At 39.1% G+C, this 16,690-nt stretch overlaps 2 long non-coding RNA genes across 7 annotated transcripts in view; one reads left to right on the top strand and one right to left on the bottom strand.

Moving 5' to 3' along the window:
• Positions 1-16,690, bottom strand: part of LOC120398758 — a 347,241-nt gene that overhangs the window by 215,680 nt on the left and 114,871 nt on the right. For all 6 annotated transcript variants that reach the window (XR_005594682.1, XR_005594684.1, XR_005594685.1 and 3 more), the window contains 2 exons: positions 7,067-7,146; positions 2,469-2,574 (listed from right to left, as the gene is read on the bottom strand). This is a non-coding gene — a long non-coding RNA (uncharacterized LOC120398758). The remainder of the gene's footprint in view (positions 1-2,468; positions 2,575-7,066; positions 7,147-16,690) is intronic.
• The window catches only part of LOC120398760, a 101,289-nt gene continuing 94,226 nt past the window's right edge, over positions 9,628-16,690 (top strand). The window contains exon 1 of the long non-coding RNA XR_005594688.1: positions 9,628-9,703. This is a non-coding gene — a long non-coding RNA (uncharacterized LOC120398760). The remainder of the gene's footprint in view (positions 9,704-16,690) is intronic.

The following is a 16,690-nucleotide window of genomic DNA, read 5'->3' as shown; positions in this document are numbered from 1 at the left end:
GCAGGGTTCAACACATTCTCCTGTCTGTGCTTCAGACAATTACCAGCAGCATCTGCCAAAGCAGACAGAAGACTACTTGGACTATCTAGAAGACATGTAACTCAGAGCCACTTTCAGCACTGCCAAAGACAATTCTTCTGACTAAACTGACTGAGTCAGTTGCAGTGATTCACCATTAAAGAAAATAGGCCTTCCCAAGGGCCATTTTTTTGCGAAAGAAAATCTGCAGCAGTTCACAAGTGAATTTAATTTGCCATACTATATTTTAACAGTCATCTCTTCAGACAATTAAAATATTGCATTGCAAATTAAAATTGCTTATGCCTTGTTGCAAGTCTTATTACTACAAATGTGGTCCCCAGGAAGCACTATTAACTTTAATGGCAGTTCTCCGTTCCTGGCACATGATGAGTCATCCTCAAAGTAATTCAAAGGTCATCTCACTGAAGGTGGAAAGAGAAAAGAGGATCAAACAAATGACAGGGTATGACAAAGAGATGTGCAAGAAGGAGATACACAAGAAGAAAACAAAAATAAGGGCTAAAGGGAAATTAAAAATAAAGAATGCTGTGCCATTTGCTTAGAGGCGAGTATTCTGCACTGATATACAGACCTGGGTTCAATTCTCAGCCTCTGTCTCATTCTCCCAGGCTATGGGGGGTTGGAGTGCTGTTGACACAATGCTCTCAGGCCCTGGAGGAAGGGGCAGTACTTCAAATTGATCAAAAGAAGGATTATGGCAGCCTCTAAAGGAAATTCCTTCAATCCTCCTCAAGCTGGAAGGATGGGACTTTACAATGGAATTGGGGGAAATCATTTAAAACATTTTATGAAAAACAGCCAGCTCTGTTAGTAGATCTTATTTCTTGCCTTTGGGCTCTGCTGTGCTGTGGGCTTCAGGTAAAAATGTCTGCACTCTGCTTACATTACATACTATACCAGTGGAGATGCTCCAATACAGAATTTCTGTAAGTTCAAATTTTGCTATGGTAGAAGCAGCCAATGAAAAATGGATCCCCAATAGCCCTGCCTCATTCACTGCACACCATCCAATACATGTACTGAATCATTTGTGGATAATGGAAAAATAATAGTATGTGATAGGATAAATGCACTGTATCATAACACATATGAACTAGGGGCCAGAGATAAAGTTGAGATGTATTAAGACAATAGCACTAGAATGTTCTGTCCCAATTTTTCATTAAGACACCAAAAGACACTTCTGCCAAATTTCACCTTTATTCCCTCAGACAATATAGCACCTGGGTGGTTCATATGTCAGAAGATTTTTTTTTAAATAATGAGAGAAGTATATTCTCCCTCTTCTCATATTAAAAAATAAATAAAAAAATAAAGCCTGAACCCTATTCACTCAATACTTTCCAAAAAATCACGCTCAGCAGAGGCCAGGCCTGGAAAACTTAAATTATAAGATAAAAGTTTCAAAAAGTTACAAGCAAATGGAAAAAATTAAAATGCAAACACTTAAGAAACCTTAACTATAGCTATTGTTACATATTCTAGCTATAATTTAGTTTACCTCAACATAATTCAAAATTTATCACCACTTGAAACATGAATAGTAAAATAAGATCACTTTTTACTTGCAGGAGTAGAAAGCAAAAGCAGGAGCCACACCTGGTGTAAAAAGGAGCTACATTGATTGACACAGGCTGAAGCTCTGGACTGAGATGTGGATAGGCAGTTGAGGTGCATACAGAGAAAGAGAATGGTGGCTCCATTTCTCTGAACTCTCAGCCCTCAGACAGGCCCCCTAGCCAGATCCACATGATACCTACCCCCTTCATTAAAAAAAATCCTTGTGTGTTGCCCAGCTGCCAATGAATAACAACTGTTTGCTCTAACGCTATGGGAGATTACCAGGCACCTGCTGCAAGATCATACTGAGGAAGAAGGGGATCTTTACATGAGCTGCAGTTGAGGCATTTGGGCCAGTTCTTCTATACTCTGATCTTGTTCATCTTTCCCTAGAACAGATATCTTATTATAAACAGCTTCAGCATACACTATAGACAAGTATTTTACTGTGCTGCTCTATTAGCTTCAGAAGGGTATGGTCTATAGAAAGGCATCATGTAACTCTTAGGGATTTACTAGAATTTTATTTTTCCTTAGCATCCCTCTATTAAAGATCTGAGAGGCTTCTGTTAAAGTCCTACTTGAAAACCGGTTTCCAAAGTGAATTTAGCCACTTGAATCTACTAGTAAGTATTTGCAAAGGACAGAAGCTCCCAAACATACAACATTTCTAACTCAAAGTTCCTGATCTACACCAAGCTTTAGCCCATCAGTGTCTTCTCCATTTAGCTCCTTCACACACTTATTTTACATTGTGAGCATTTCAGTCAGAAACTAGGGTCATAAACTTCTCCATTGGAAAGCATTTATAGCTATTTGGACTGAATTATTCTGTTCAAGAGGTTATAATAATAAAGGATGCTTACAAGCGTACTTCTTCCAAATCCTAGTATGTCACTGCCAGTTTGGAAAATTGGCTCACTATTTATCTTTGTTTGGCTCCTCTAGATTCTCAAATTTCTTGCTTTGAACCTATACTGGACAAACAAAAAACTTAATGTTACCTCACATTAGCATCAGGAAGAATATAAAAAAGTTTTACTTCTCATTTATTCCAACTTCAGAGTCACAGTTGAATATAAATATTGTCAGAGTTTCAAACAGTATTAAAATGTTAAAATCCTGCCAAAGTTTACAGCCTAGTTATATCCTGCCACAGAAAATTTGTTCTGTTTTTCCAATTTTATTAAGTCTCTGGCAAGAAACAACCCAGCTCCTTATATTCATATACATACATCCATGGTTAGTGGATAAGCCTTATTTCACTGTAGCCTAATCAAACCGGCCAACTCACTTTCTCTACTGTCAAACATTTGCATCATCAGGGGTGTGCACAAGGGGGAGCAAGCAGGGGCACGGGCCCCGCCCCCCAATAATCGGCAGGGGCACAAAACTTCTCCGGCCCTGGTGGGAGTTGACAGTTCCTCCAACCCCAGGGCTGCAGTGAGGAGAACGAGCTCCTCGGGCCCCAGGGTCATGGCGGGGGCACAGAATATACCCCTCCAAAACCAGTGAAATTTTAATTCATGTGCATGCCCCGGCACAACATATACCATCTCTCGATCATCCATTCCTGCTCAGCAGAATGTAACAGCAGAACTTTTCCTCCTCTTCTGGTGACTGACTCACTCAAAAAAACAAACAAACAAACAAGCAAGCAAAAAAAAACCTCACAAACAAACCACACATGCACAGTCCTAGTAGGGTCAAGGATTTTTTATTCAGGCTTTTCACCCTCTTGCACTCTACTAAAGATCTAATCCCATCCCCTCATTCTAGTGCAGACATATTTTAACAGTAATGTCCTCATTTCCAAAGAGACAGCTTGTCCCTCTGCCTTCTATCTAGCCTCAGCACATTTAAGGAGCAAGTGACCCAAAACTTCTCTAATTGAGAGTCCTGCAATGTACTATGAGCTCCCATATGAGCCATCAGAACAGTCAATAAACTTCAAATCATTTTTTCGAAGAGGAAGAACTTACGTGAATGTCACATCCCACTCTCAACCCACCTATGATGACTCACTTCACCAGCTTAGCCTAGAGAAGGCCCAGAGCTTTGAAGAGCTGAATAAGAATAAGAACTGCCTTAAAGTTTTCTGTTCAGCGTGTAGGCAGGGACAACAGCAAACAAGGATAGATGTGCTCAAAATGAAATGCTACACAGCAATAACTTGGCTCCGTGTTCAGGATTAGATTACAGGCCCAACACCTCCATTATCCAGCTATCTCAACTCCATTGCCCAAATAGTCTTTGCCAACCTTGTAGGATCAACACGACACTGAATTACTGCCCTCTGCCACCAGCTAGCTCTGCTTTTTGGCAAATTTGGCTCCCTATTCTAGTTAGAGAATCTTTCCAAATAGTTAACACCTCATTTCTCAGAGTCAAATCTTGCAATGTTAAAGAGGCTCATCCACAAGAATGACAATAGCCTTTTTCATCTTGGCTATTTCTGGCATGAGGGTTAAGATTAATATTGATTTACCCTTAATCAGTCTACTCTTCTGATGCAGAAGACAATCTAGTCTACTAGACATGTGAAGGGTTCCCATTGGCTGCTGTACCTTCAACATGTCAAATGTGTACTCACGTCACTCAGTGGATTGGATTTGTAACAAGTTTTTTTGTTTGTTTTTTTAAATCTTTCACCTACCCAAAGTTTCTGTGGACCTCAACGTTATGCATTAGAAGAAAAAAATTAAAATAAAGCTAAAGAGAAAAAACAAGGCGTTAGTACTACACATAGATAGGCCCTTTTGCCGACAATGAGGCCTATGCTACAATGTGCTGACTGGGAGTTGAGGACTCTTAGCATCTTTCAGGATCCCTCTGCACCTTGGATTGTGCAGTTTGTGCTCTGATCTCTTCACTCCAGATCAGCTCTTCCCCCTTCGAACTAGGAGTCTGTCAGCCAGGGAAGAATTTTAAAAGAGCTGCATTGCAGCCCAATAGTATCATGCTCTCTCTGAATGAGCTCCAGAAAGGAGCTGTGTTAAACAGACTAGGAAGGGCCATGCAGCCCCAAAACTATCCCTGTACATGGAAAAAAAATAAGAAAGGGATAATCGGGAGAAGATTAGACTGGCTCATCTTCTCTGCTGAATTCTAGCAGTCAGTGAGTCAAGGAAGCCCATGACTCTCACTTCACTTCTAGAAAGTTTTATTTTAAACCTGTCTGGTAGGCCAAGCCCAATGCCTGTCCAACACCCTACTCTTGTCAGAGCTGGAAGTAATTCCGGCAGGCTGTGAGACTGCTGGGAGTTATGAAGTGCGGGAGCAAGGAAACTCATTCGTTTGAATGCTTAGTCTCTTTGCCCTAGGCTAGCTCTGCAACTCCCTACTACCACAGTGCTGGGTTTTAAAACATTTGTTTTGGAATCTGAGCGACAAGTTATCCTTTCTGCTGAGTAGGTTGGCCTTCTAAGGTGCCAGCTTCTGTGGCCTTCTGGGGTTTGTGCTGGAACATGCTCATAAGCAATGAGACCCAACAGGCAGTTCATGTTTTGGTAATTATATCCTTGAGAGGTATTTATAGCCACAAGGCCAAAAGCTGAGTTACTTTAACCACCCAAGCAGCACCAAAAATCACATTGAAGTTCAAGGTCTAGAGTTTCTCATGGCTAATCTGAAATATAGTTCAGCAATAAATAGGAGGCAAATGGTCCCCTTTATACACTGAATAGGCACTATTGCACAGGTATGACAACCAATCACAAAGCTCCATTTGCATCCAGCATTCTAGACAAACATGTATTACTGATAATCTTATGATTTAACAACATAAGAGCATTTGTGCATGTGACAGAATTGGGGTTTAAATACATTTATTCATGCAGAGAGGCTAATTTATGCCTCTTTCTTCCATACAAAATATAGGGCTTTCACCACTGCCTTCTATCTTTGGCAGTCTCTTGCTGCAGTCTTGGCTTCTTCCCATGTCTATTTGATAGCTTTCAGTTCTGCTTCTGCTGTGTATTTCCAAGTTGTCCTTGGTCTATCCTGTCACCTCTTGGCCTGGGGATTCCAGTCCAACATGTGTCTTGTTAAGTTGTTTGGTTATTTCTTCCATGTGCATCCTACTCACCCACTTTTGTTCCATAATTTCCTGTCCTATCAATTTGTTTCATCCTCCTCCAGAGCAATTCATTTCAGATTTTTTTCTGGCTATCTAATGTTCAGAATTTGTCTAAGGCTTTTGTTTATAAAACCTTAAACTTTAGATAGTAAGGTCTTGATAAGTCTCCAAATTCAGCACCATATAGTAAGACAGATTTTACAATGGTGCTAAATATTCAAAGTTGAGTTTGGAAGGCCAGGTTTCTGCTTCTCCAGATCAGCTTTAGGGTTTCAAAGGCATATCTGCCTTTTGCTATTCTGCACAAAGAAACATCACGGACATGTAGGAATACTCTTAAGCAAACCTTTTATAGAAATAAATGTCTTTAAAATAATAAGTTTCTAATATGTGAACATTAGTCACACTTAAGAGATCTCAGATGACAGTGAATTGTTCAACACCTTCAGAAATCCACACATGGCAACAGTGTAATACCTTCTAGAGACCCAAACCATACAGTTTCTTCCTGAGGTGATAGGATTGTGTGTCCAGAGAGGCAGGGCCGGCTCCAGCTTTTTTGCCGCCGCAAGCAGTGAAGCAGGAAAAAAAAACAAAAAAAAAAGATAAAGCCGATCGGCGGCACTTCGGCGGCAGCTCAATCGTGCCACTTCATTCTTCTGCGGCAATTCAGCGGCAGGTCCTTCACTCCCCCTCTTCAGCAGCACTTCGGCGGCAGCTCAAAGAGGAAGAGAGGGACTTGCTGCCGAAGACCCGGACGTGCCGCCCCTTTCCATTGGCCGCCCCAAGCACCTGCTTCCTTCGCTGGTGCCTGGAGCCGGCCCTGCAGAGAGGGAGGCACTAAATATACTGTAGTGCCCCCAGTCAGTTCATCCATGCAGCTGCACTAGCATTTTCAAAAAAAAAAAATACAGCCACTTATCTGGCCTTTCAACGGAAGGACTAGTGTTTATGATCCCAACACCCTATATGAAAGAACTGGAAAAATATTCAGTAAAGGGACAAATTCCACTACGTTTCTGTGCACACCCAGACTGGGTCAGCAAAGGAGAGCTTTCTGCAGTAGATCCATAAGCAACTAGATTCCATTTGAACAGGTGGGCTGACGAAAGAAGATAAAACAGACTAACTGGTAAATCCTTCAGTTATTAATTTGCTGTATCATATGTTGTCAGAGTCACCACATTTTTTAAAAAAAATTCTCAGATTTAAATAGAGACATATGTGAAGAGCAAGAGATGGAACTTTTTGATATTTTCACTGGCATTTTGTTGCTGTAACATAAATACTACTACTATTGGAATATATCCAGAAAAAAATGGAAGGCAAAGTTGTGGGAAAAATTAATGAACCACCACACTAAAAAACATATAGCCAGTTTCCTACCTGAAGAATATTCATCAATCCTTGCTGTCCTGTGACAATGCTTCAGCAGCCGGGCAAAAGAAAGAGATATGGCCAATTCCCTGTATATTTAAAAGAGAAACATAGCCATGTCATACTATGCAAAACCACAAAACTAACTTTCAATAGGACACCAATAAACTGATGCAGAAAAATAAAGACTTGCCAAAACTGGTTCATATGTTTCCATTGAAATTATTCTTTTGGGATGGCTCTGTGTTGTATAGCTAATTAAGTGTTTTATTCCACAAATTCAGACAGAATTGTGCTGTATTAATGAGATCAGGATGACTTCATTTTGGATAGAAAGCTCAGGGCAAAACAAATGAAAAACAAATCATAATGATAAATAATAATTAAAGCAGAAACCAGCAAGGAATTCACCAGATATGTCTGCTATGAAATGGAATAAAAATAAAAGCCATCTAAGTTTAAAGATCTGTCTTCTATGCTGTGTCCAGAGAGATGCTTGTTCTTGTTCATTTACACTGAAAGCAGAAAAAGCAGCTTTACGGTTCTCATAGGAAAAGAAAGAATGGTTTGCAAATGGTTTTATTTTACAGAGAGAATGACTTGTTTATTCTAAATGTGAAACATATGGTTTTTCTCAAAGCTTTGTTCTATTTTTAATTTCAGTTGGAAAGCTCTATCTTCCTAAACTGTCTTCGTATAAAAAATATTTTTGAATTTTGGACACAACGTTCTCCAGATTTATGTTCTGGCTATGATAATATCACACAAATAAGACAAGCTTCTGCAACTCAGAAAAGTGACAACACAGCAGAAAAAAAAGTAATTTTTCTAATCAAGTATTAAATTGGTAAAACTACTCAGATTCTACTGTGTTAATGTTAGATACATCTCCTTGATTACTAGAGAGAGTAAGCATGCAGTAAGCTATTAAATTAACCTTGCAGATTCAATGCAATGCAATCCTCTTCCATATTTGCTAGCATGTCTCCTTAAACCTCGTGGGCAAATCATGCTTTCTAGGGCACCGAAAAGGTACTATTACATAATATACTTGGGATTTTATGTAATACCCACTACACATTTTATGAACACCACTACACATTTTATTTTAAATAAAACCCATATCACACACACACACACACCACCCTCCCACCCCCGCTTATGTATATCACAGAATTATCCTGGACTAAGGTGTGAGACAATTTCTCACAGGAGGTCCTATCCAATTTCCTAGCAATCTGTAACACATGGAGGAGTGTTCTGTCACTGTGATACAGCTACCTCAGTTGTCAGTCTCACCCTAAATAGAGATAGCAAAGCATCATTCCCTGTACAATCTAAGGGATGTAGCTGCATTGCTCTCAATTTTATTTCTGTGTTAGTAAGAAATGAAGCATCTGAAATCCACTCGCAAATATCTGGCTCTCTTTTATAAAGCTTACACCACCACCTCTGATACCAGCACACTTAAGAATATTTTCATTTAAGGTTGAGGTTTTAACTCCGTCTGACCAAAGCAAGAACGTTTAGAGTTGTAACTATTCTTAACAGGCATCATGGGCAGTAGGCATAATACACCAGGGAAGACTTAGCCTTCCCCTGGCACTGCTGCCAACCCGCCACGGGACACCTGGGTTGTGGTGGCCCCACCCCTTCTGAGACCCCCACCTCCTCCTCCACTCCACCCCCTCCCTCCCTGAAGGTCCCCACTGCTCACCGCGTCCCTCCTCCTTGGTACAGGGAGAGCCAGCGGAGTGAGGAGGCTTGGCCAGGCGCTCTGGGGCTGGCAGCTTGGTGGGGGGGGGCCTTCAGGAGTGGAAGAAGCTGGCACTCGGGGTGCTAGCGTCTCAGGCCTGGCGAGGGAAGCCTTCAGGGCCAGGAGGGGCTGGCAGCTCGAGGGACCAGCCTGGCGCTTGGTGGGCCGGCGGCTTGTCCAGACACTGGCAGCCAGCAGCTTGTTATCTTGCTACAGTTTCAAGCTCAACATCGTGAAAAATCACCTCTGCTGCTCGTCCGAAATTTGGAGACTCCAGGAACACATGAAGTCCAAGGATAGTGACCACAGACACAATCACAAGTACAAAACTCTTTTTCTGTACTACAAGTTTTATTAAAGCAATAAGTAATATTACAGTTACCCATTCATACAGAAATCCTATAAAAACCCATGCAATGACTAACTGTAGCCTTATTCACATCCTCAGAAGATATTCTAGATTCTGATGGATCTCTCAGATGATCATCAGTAGAGGGATGGTTCCTGCTGGAGTTTCCTGTGGGGTCTTGCAGGTCTTGACTTTTACCCAACCAGGGAACCTCTTTTATATTGTTCTCACCTCACCCAACACATATGCATGAGGTTTCAGCCCTCTTTTCCTTATTTGTACTTCCACAGGACATGAATATTGGGTTGCCCCTTTTTTCATAGGTTGTTTCTTAGTTCCTTGTGTTCTCATTAGCATCTATGCACAACATGTACTCTGTGGTCAGGAAGGACATTCCATGATGTCACAGTCAGGTGTCTTGTGATCTTGTAAAACAAACAATGTGCCAACAGGCAACCTTGTGACCTTACTGCCATAGGGTTATTCCTAGGTCACCCACTCATGTCGAGCATTTTAAAGCCTACGGCATAGTCTGGCTAAGGTAAAAATTATACAGGCCTCAGCCTTTGCATTGCATGGTTCTTTATATATGTGTGGGTGGGTCCTGGGCACTGTTGGAAGACAGGGTACTGGGCTAGATGGACCATTGTTTTGATAAACTAACTTATTTATTAATTAAACAATTTAGTGAATTGAACTGATAGTTTCTAGGTCACTTTAAATTTTTAAGAACTAGTACCTTTCATCCTCATTTTTATTCATAGACCGGAAGAGGTAAACAAGCTCTTTTTCAACTCCAAAGTGGTTTCTTAACTTTAAATAAACTAATCATTGAACTAAACTAGTTAAATAAACTGAAATGAATATATTTTCTCTGTACCTACAGAAGGGGCTACGGCTAGTGAAAGCTGGTTTAGCACTTCAACAAACTCTAGTTCCAGGTGCTTAGCCAGTGACTTCTACCAGTTTAGTGGTTTCACTTTCTTTAAAACTTGACAGCAAACCTATACTGTTTACATTTTTATTTTAATTTATATGGTTTTAATAGATTATAGTAGGTTTAGGGCTTAATATAGGTTGTTACAATTTCAAATTTGATTTTTAAATAGGTTTATTTTAAAAAATAAAAAATCCATTTTAAGCAAAAAGCTGATTTTAAAAAAAATCTATTTTTATCCACACTGTCATCCTGAGCCTCTCAGTCCTGTCCTTGGCCAAAGCAGATTCTGACAGAAGCAGACCATTCTAGGAAACATATTTTAAATGTATTCAACTTTGACAGTTGTTGTCACTTTGCTACTTAATTTCCCAAAATTTTAGTGCAAGACCTGGGGTTCTCTTAAATGTAACTGGAGATTGTTTTACATGTCCTCACATCAGCTTCCCAAAGCTCAGCACAATGCAGCACTGACTCTTAAGTCAGCTCTCCAAAACTTCTGTAACTTACTAAAAATAACATGGTCGTTGATCAAAGAAATAATCTGAAAGATCAGACAGAGGTAAATTACAGTTGCATTTGGGAAGGTCTGATTGTTATATTCTCTGAGGGTTTTTTAAATTTTTCTTTTTTTCTGGAATACTGCACATGAAAACAGATTTGATTTTAAAGAAAATAATATGTAAGCTTTCTGCTAAAGGCAGGGGTACATACTTCACCATAGCAATTCTTTTGTCGTAGAACTTCTGCTCTGATAGCGGATGTCACAGCAGAAATAAAACCCAACTTGATTTCTATTATGTAGAAAACAGGATCAAATCAGTGCAGGAAATCAAATGCCTTTAATTTCTGTCAGGCTTTCAGACTTGGGTCATTCTGCCAGTTATTAAATGAACTTTGGTGTAACACATTCATAAATAAGAACGTTACAAATAGCCGATACTCATTATACTAGCAGAAATCAGAGACACTCAAGAATGTAGTAGTTTAAGGTGCATAATATTCTATTACTTTTTTTTTTTTTTTAAAAAGACCCCACAATATATCTCTAAAGAATATAGGGCTTGAGTCTCATTTGCATCAAACTCACTTTATGCTGCTCTGGCAATTTAAAGGCCTTTAATGTAATGAGAATAAAAGTTCCACATCAGCTTATGGTTATATACAGTATATTGTTGCATTTCTAAAATTTTAGAAAAAGCATTCCTGAAACAAATGTATTCATGTTTCTGATGAACATCTAAGCTAGACCTTTTAAATTGCAAAAATAAATTAATCATTTATTACTAAGATGCATCGTACAAAATACTACATTTTAAACAATAGTTAAACTCTTGCATGTAATCTTAGGCCCATATTCAAGTTTATCATGATTTTAGCATCAAATATACTTACAATTAATTACCTACAGTCTATTAACCTACTTATGTTCTTAGAATTCAAGTCATTTACTTTATATTAAACACATTTAAAGTGCATTTAATCTTAATGATAATAGACCATAAAAACAGATTTTTCTAATCAAAATATTTATTTCCATATTCTGTACTGATACTTGAAGCCTTATTTTTGTGAGTGGCTGGTCAAAAGGACACATGCATCTGTTTAAAAAATTAGTATTTGACATCTTATTTATTTTCACTTGTTTGCAATACTTGCTTGGAAGCTTGCAAATAATATTTCTTTCCCTATCTGTTGTTTTCCATTTGTAGCTGTATCAAGGTGGAGGACTTCTTTTAAAAATGTGAAGGTTATTCTCAATGAGGTTAATAACTCCTGTGATTTGTCATGTAGGTGTGTCATAAACAGATAGTTAAGGGTTAAGGTCTCTTTTACCTGTAAGGGGTTAACATGCAGTACCTGATGACCACCTGACCAGAGGACCAATCAGAGACAAGATCTTTTCAAATCTCTGTGGAGGGAAGCCTTTGTCTGTGTTCTTTGTTAAAGTGCTTTTTTTGGATCTAAGAAAGAACAGTCATGTCTCCAAGTTCTCCTGGAGTAGTTTCTACTAATTAATTGTGAGTATTAATTAGAAAGGCGAATTAGTCTTTTGAGTTGTTTTCTATATTTGCAATTGTGTGTTTTGCTAAAGGAAATTCTTTATTCCTGTTTGCTGATATTGCTTTTACTGAGAAAGGAAGGAGAGAGGATTCTCTCCAGAACTTAGCAAGGTTATACCCTATGAGTGTCCAGCTTGGACTCATAGAGATTCTGTATTTTCTTTTTATTCTTTAATAAATTCTTTTTTATTAAGGACTTGTTTGGTCTTTCCTTGGGTGGATTCTCAGGGAAAGAGAAGGGGGAGGTATCCCTCTGTACTTAGATCCCGGTATCTCTCCTAGGAAAAGGGAGGGGGGAGGAAGCAGGGGGAATGGTTTATTTCTCCTGGGTGTAAGAACTCCATGGATTTGGGGCTCTTGGAATCCCCTAGGATTTTGGGGAAGGACTGTGTCTCAATCCACATTTCCTGATTGAGTGGTGGCAGCTTACTAGATCTAAACTAGGATTTTAGTTTAGAGGAAAACCAAGTCAGGTCCCCACATTGGAGCCCAACAGTTCCAAGTGGGGGTGCAGACCATGACAAGGTGGTAAGACTTGGTAGCATTTGACATTTTGTGGAATTCAGGCACATCAGGAATTCAGCCCCAATACCATGGACTGCAAGATCAAATTTTTGCCAGTGTTCCTTTTAAAGAATATTGGCAGGATAAAATATGTAAAAGATTTTTAGAATTTAAATAGAAGAAAGGATATAGAAGGAAATACCTACATTTTAAGTAGCCCATATCCAAGACAAATTTGTCATAATACTAGTTGTTACAGTCATGCTGGGACAGATTATGCTCCATGTCCATATACAACTTCTTAATTTGTGAGATGCTGGCTAGGCTTGTTTCAGGGTTGATCTCAACATAGCTTCAGTTGAGTCAGTTTCCATTGTGTTGCTGCCATTGCGGATGAAAGTCACTACTCTATTAACACATGACCATTTGCCCTTCCTCCTAAATGCAATCCCATAGTGAACCAGGCTGTTTAAACTCATGTGTTATAAACTCAGCCTGTACAAAACCCACCTACCTGCACAAATAGCCCAGCATGGGTATATGGGCCTTAATTGTGAGGTATTTTCAAAGTGATCAGCTGCTTTTGGCCATGGATCTGCTATTTATACCATTCCTGATATGTTCCATATAAAGTCTTATCAAAAAATGTGAACACAGCCAGCAGTGTGAGTGCCACTGAAAATCGGCTCGCATGCCGCCTTTGGTACGTGTGCCATAGGTTGTCTACCCTTGCTCTAGTGGATAGATATTGTGGAAGTGATTGTCTTCATGACAGCGAGGGGAAGAAGTGGAGATGACCATTGTGACCTTTCAGAATTGGGAATACAGTGTCAGGAATCTGAAGAATTTGGTGAGGGACTTGCTTGAGTTTCAGGTCCTTTTTTGCCAAGCCAGAAATGGCTGTAGCCTTGGCTCCAGAGAAAATTTAGTAATTTTCACATTTCATAGAATCATAGAATATCAGGGTTGGAAGGGACCTCAGGAGGTCATCTAGTCCACCCCCCTGCTCAAAGCAGGACCAATCCCAAACTAAATCATCCCAGCCAGGACTTAAAAACCTCTAAGGAAGGAGATTCCACCACCTCCCTAGGTAACCCATTCTAGTGCTTCACCACTCACTGAGTGAAAAAGTTTTTCCTAATATCCAACCTAAACCTCCCCCACTTCAACTTGAGACCATTACTCCTTGTTCTGTCATCAGGTACCACTGAGAACAGTCTAGATCCATCCTCTTTGGAACCGCCTTTCAGGTAGTTGAAAGCAGCTATCAAATCCCCCCTCATTCTTCTCTTCTGCAGACTAAACAATCCCAGTTGATCAGTTCTGCACAAAATATTTTTTGTTAGATTTTTGCAGATAAAATCTGTCGTCATAAAGTACTTTGTTCCAAAGGGTGCCACTCTGTCAACTCTAATGAAGTCCATTTATTTTTCTTCTTTTAAAACTAACTATTTTTTAACATGCAAAGTGCCCATCTCTAGGTAATAGCTATGGAGAAAAGGGATAATTTTACTAGTTTGTTTTATAATAGTCTCTGAAGACTAAGTACCTGTGTTGGTTTATTGTTGGGTCCCTCTTTGGGGTATTTGTTCACTCTGAGGAAATTAGTTTTGTTGGAAAAACTTCATGTAAATTTATTTTGCACAAGAGAAATATTGAAGCAGATACTGCACCATTTGTCTTTTTCTGGTGATAATGGAGATGCATGTAAAAATGCCCATCTAATGTGTACAATACTACTTTTCTCCCAGATTTAAAAAAAAGATATTTATAAGATAGCCCTTACAAGCAACTTAGTTGTAGGGGTGAATAAAAATATGTGTGTAGCTACAGAACCCCTGTCCCTGTGCACCCTGTCCATTGCAACAAAGGAGGTATGTAACCGTTGGCCTTCTCTATGAAAACCTCCCCCTACTTGTACAGCAGAATAGCAATAGGGGAACCCACAGAGACCGAACAGGATTTCCCCCCTATTGCATATGGATTTCTTTGTGTGAGGGAGTGATATTAACCAGCTGAATTCCAGTCTAGTGCTCTATCCGCTATACCTCTCTGCCTCTTCAGTCAGGTTTAGCTGTGACACTGACCAGAATCTCTCAAAGTTGAGTCTTTCTTTGGGAACACAATGCTGACAGCAACTATGCAGATATAATTATCCTCATTTAGGGCAACATGTCCTTTATAGGTATGTGGGGAGAGGGAGAGGGAGAGGGAGTTGGCAACAGAAGTACCTATCCCAGTCAAATGATCTCCCCCATATTCTGATTGAGCTAAAAGGGTTCAATAAATGAGTACTGAAATGACAGAGGGAGAATGCTTATCATTGTTATGATTGTTATCCTTCTGAAATGAAAATACATTTAATTCAATGTTAGATCTAAATGGGATTAGTTTAATTGCAATTTGTGGCATCATTTTGACACTAAAGATCATAGATTACCCAAATCCCTCTAGTTTGAGGCTGGTATGGATTCAACAACTTCCCGCCCCCACCCCTCCACCCCCAAGGGGGCTCTAATGTGATCTAATGTGAAACTTACAATTGTGTTTATAATTCAGTAGTGAATCTCATTCCTTTTCTTAAAATGTAAGCATTTTAAAAGTTGTTAGACGGGCAGGAACTAGAAGTTTCATGACTTCAGAAGTTCTCTGTGCTCAAATCCCCTTTTTAACACACTCCCTTCAATTTTTGCATTTAATTAGGATCTGTCCTTTTGATACTTAAGTTAGAGAAACAATGAATTGAAAAGACATTAAGGTCTGAAAAGTGGCAGTGATGCTCAATGATGAGAGAAATAGAACTACACATTTCAATATAATCTAAAAATAACTGGGTGTACATTTTTGTGGATGTGCATTTTTATATTACTAATCAGATTGATGGGTCAAATAAATACTTAATTGAAAAGCCACTGAATACACACAAACGTGATCTAGTTAATAATGCAAGCTTTAAAAGTCTCTACATACTTTGCCAAAAGACATTAATCTGAATCATCAAGTAAATATTTATCTAAGGAGTTTTTAAGAGGTTAGTTATCTTAGAGCACTCCTTAGTATTAAAAAAGAAAATTCCTCAATGAAAAATACCTATGGAAATTAATCTATACAAATGCAAAAATAGTTTTTGAAGTCTTTGACTTAAGTCTATAAAAACTAGAAGAGCCACAGTTTAGACTGAGTATCGTTAGTGACTCATGCTTTAACTTGCTCTCTTATAAATTCTTCATGTGATTCAGGCTATTCAGTGATCTTTCATACATACAGTGTGTGATTCACTACTGCTTTGTTTCAGATTTACCATTTTTAAATGTACCTTTTCAGTGTACCTTTTTAAAAACAAATTGTGCAAAACTCAAGTATGGCACTTCAGTAGTCCTGATTCTCTGCTCCCTTATACCTTGTGTAGGTATTTACACATGTAAAAAGTGAATATAAAATTCTATCACAGGTTTAAATGAATGGGGAATTGTGATTTAATAGTGACTTGCTGCTAGCGACTTTGTACTAACTTTGCAAATGCGTAAATGACTATGCAAGGTACAAGGCAGGAGAGAACTGGATTGCATTAAGCAGAAAACCCCAAATTAATTCCAATCTTAACTTCTGTCTTTAATAGGCTTACATCAGGAATTAATTTGGCCCAGAGCTTGAGTCCAGATTTTCAACTTTAGCTCTGAATTCTTTGCTTTGTGGGTTTGACAGATGTGTAATAAAGGTATAATTATTTTAAATGATCTTAATATGCCATGGAAACTTTCTTCATATAAGGCTTTGCCATTTTCTTTTCTTTTGATGAGGGCTTGATTGTATGTTTCAGTTTCATGCCATTTTACATATAAACTGGTGCGATTCAGGTGCTTGTGTAGCTCTAGCTCAGATCATTCACCTCTAGGAAAACCTCATGCAAATAAGGTCCCCAAGAGAAATATATTAGATTTCAAGTTGTTCCTTTTGTTATTTCATAAACTGAGCCCAGCAGCTAGATCTTCGCTTTATTTGCAATGTTTGCTTAGCAGGGGTC

This window comes from Mauremys reevesii, linkage group 2 (assembly GCF_016161935.1).
Source record: "Mauremys reevesii isolate NIE-2019 linkage group 2, ASM1616193v1, whole genome shotgun sequence".
In the NCBI taxonomy this organism is placed as follows: domain Eukaryota; kingdom Metazoa; phylum Chordata; order Testudines; family Geoemydidae; genus Mauremys; species Mauremys reevesii.
The sequence above is the reverse complement of the archived record's forward strand: the minus strand, read 5'-3'. Positions and strand labels throughout refer to the sequence as shown.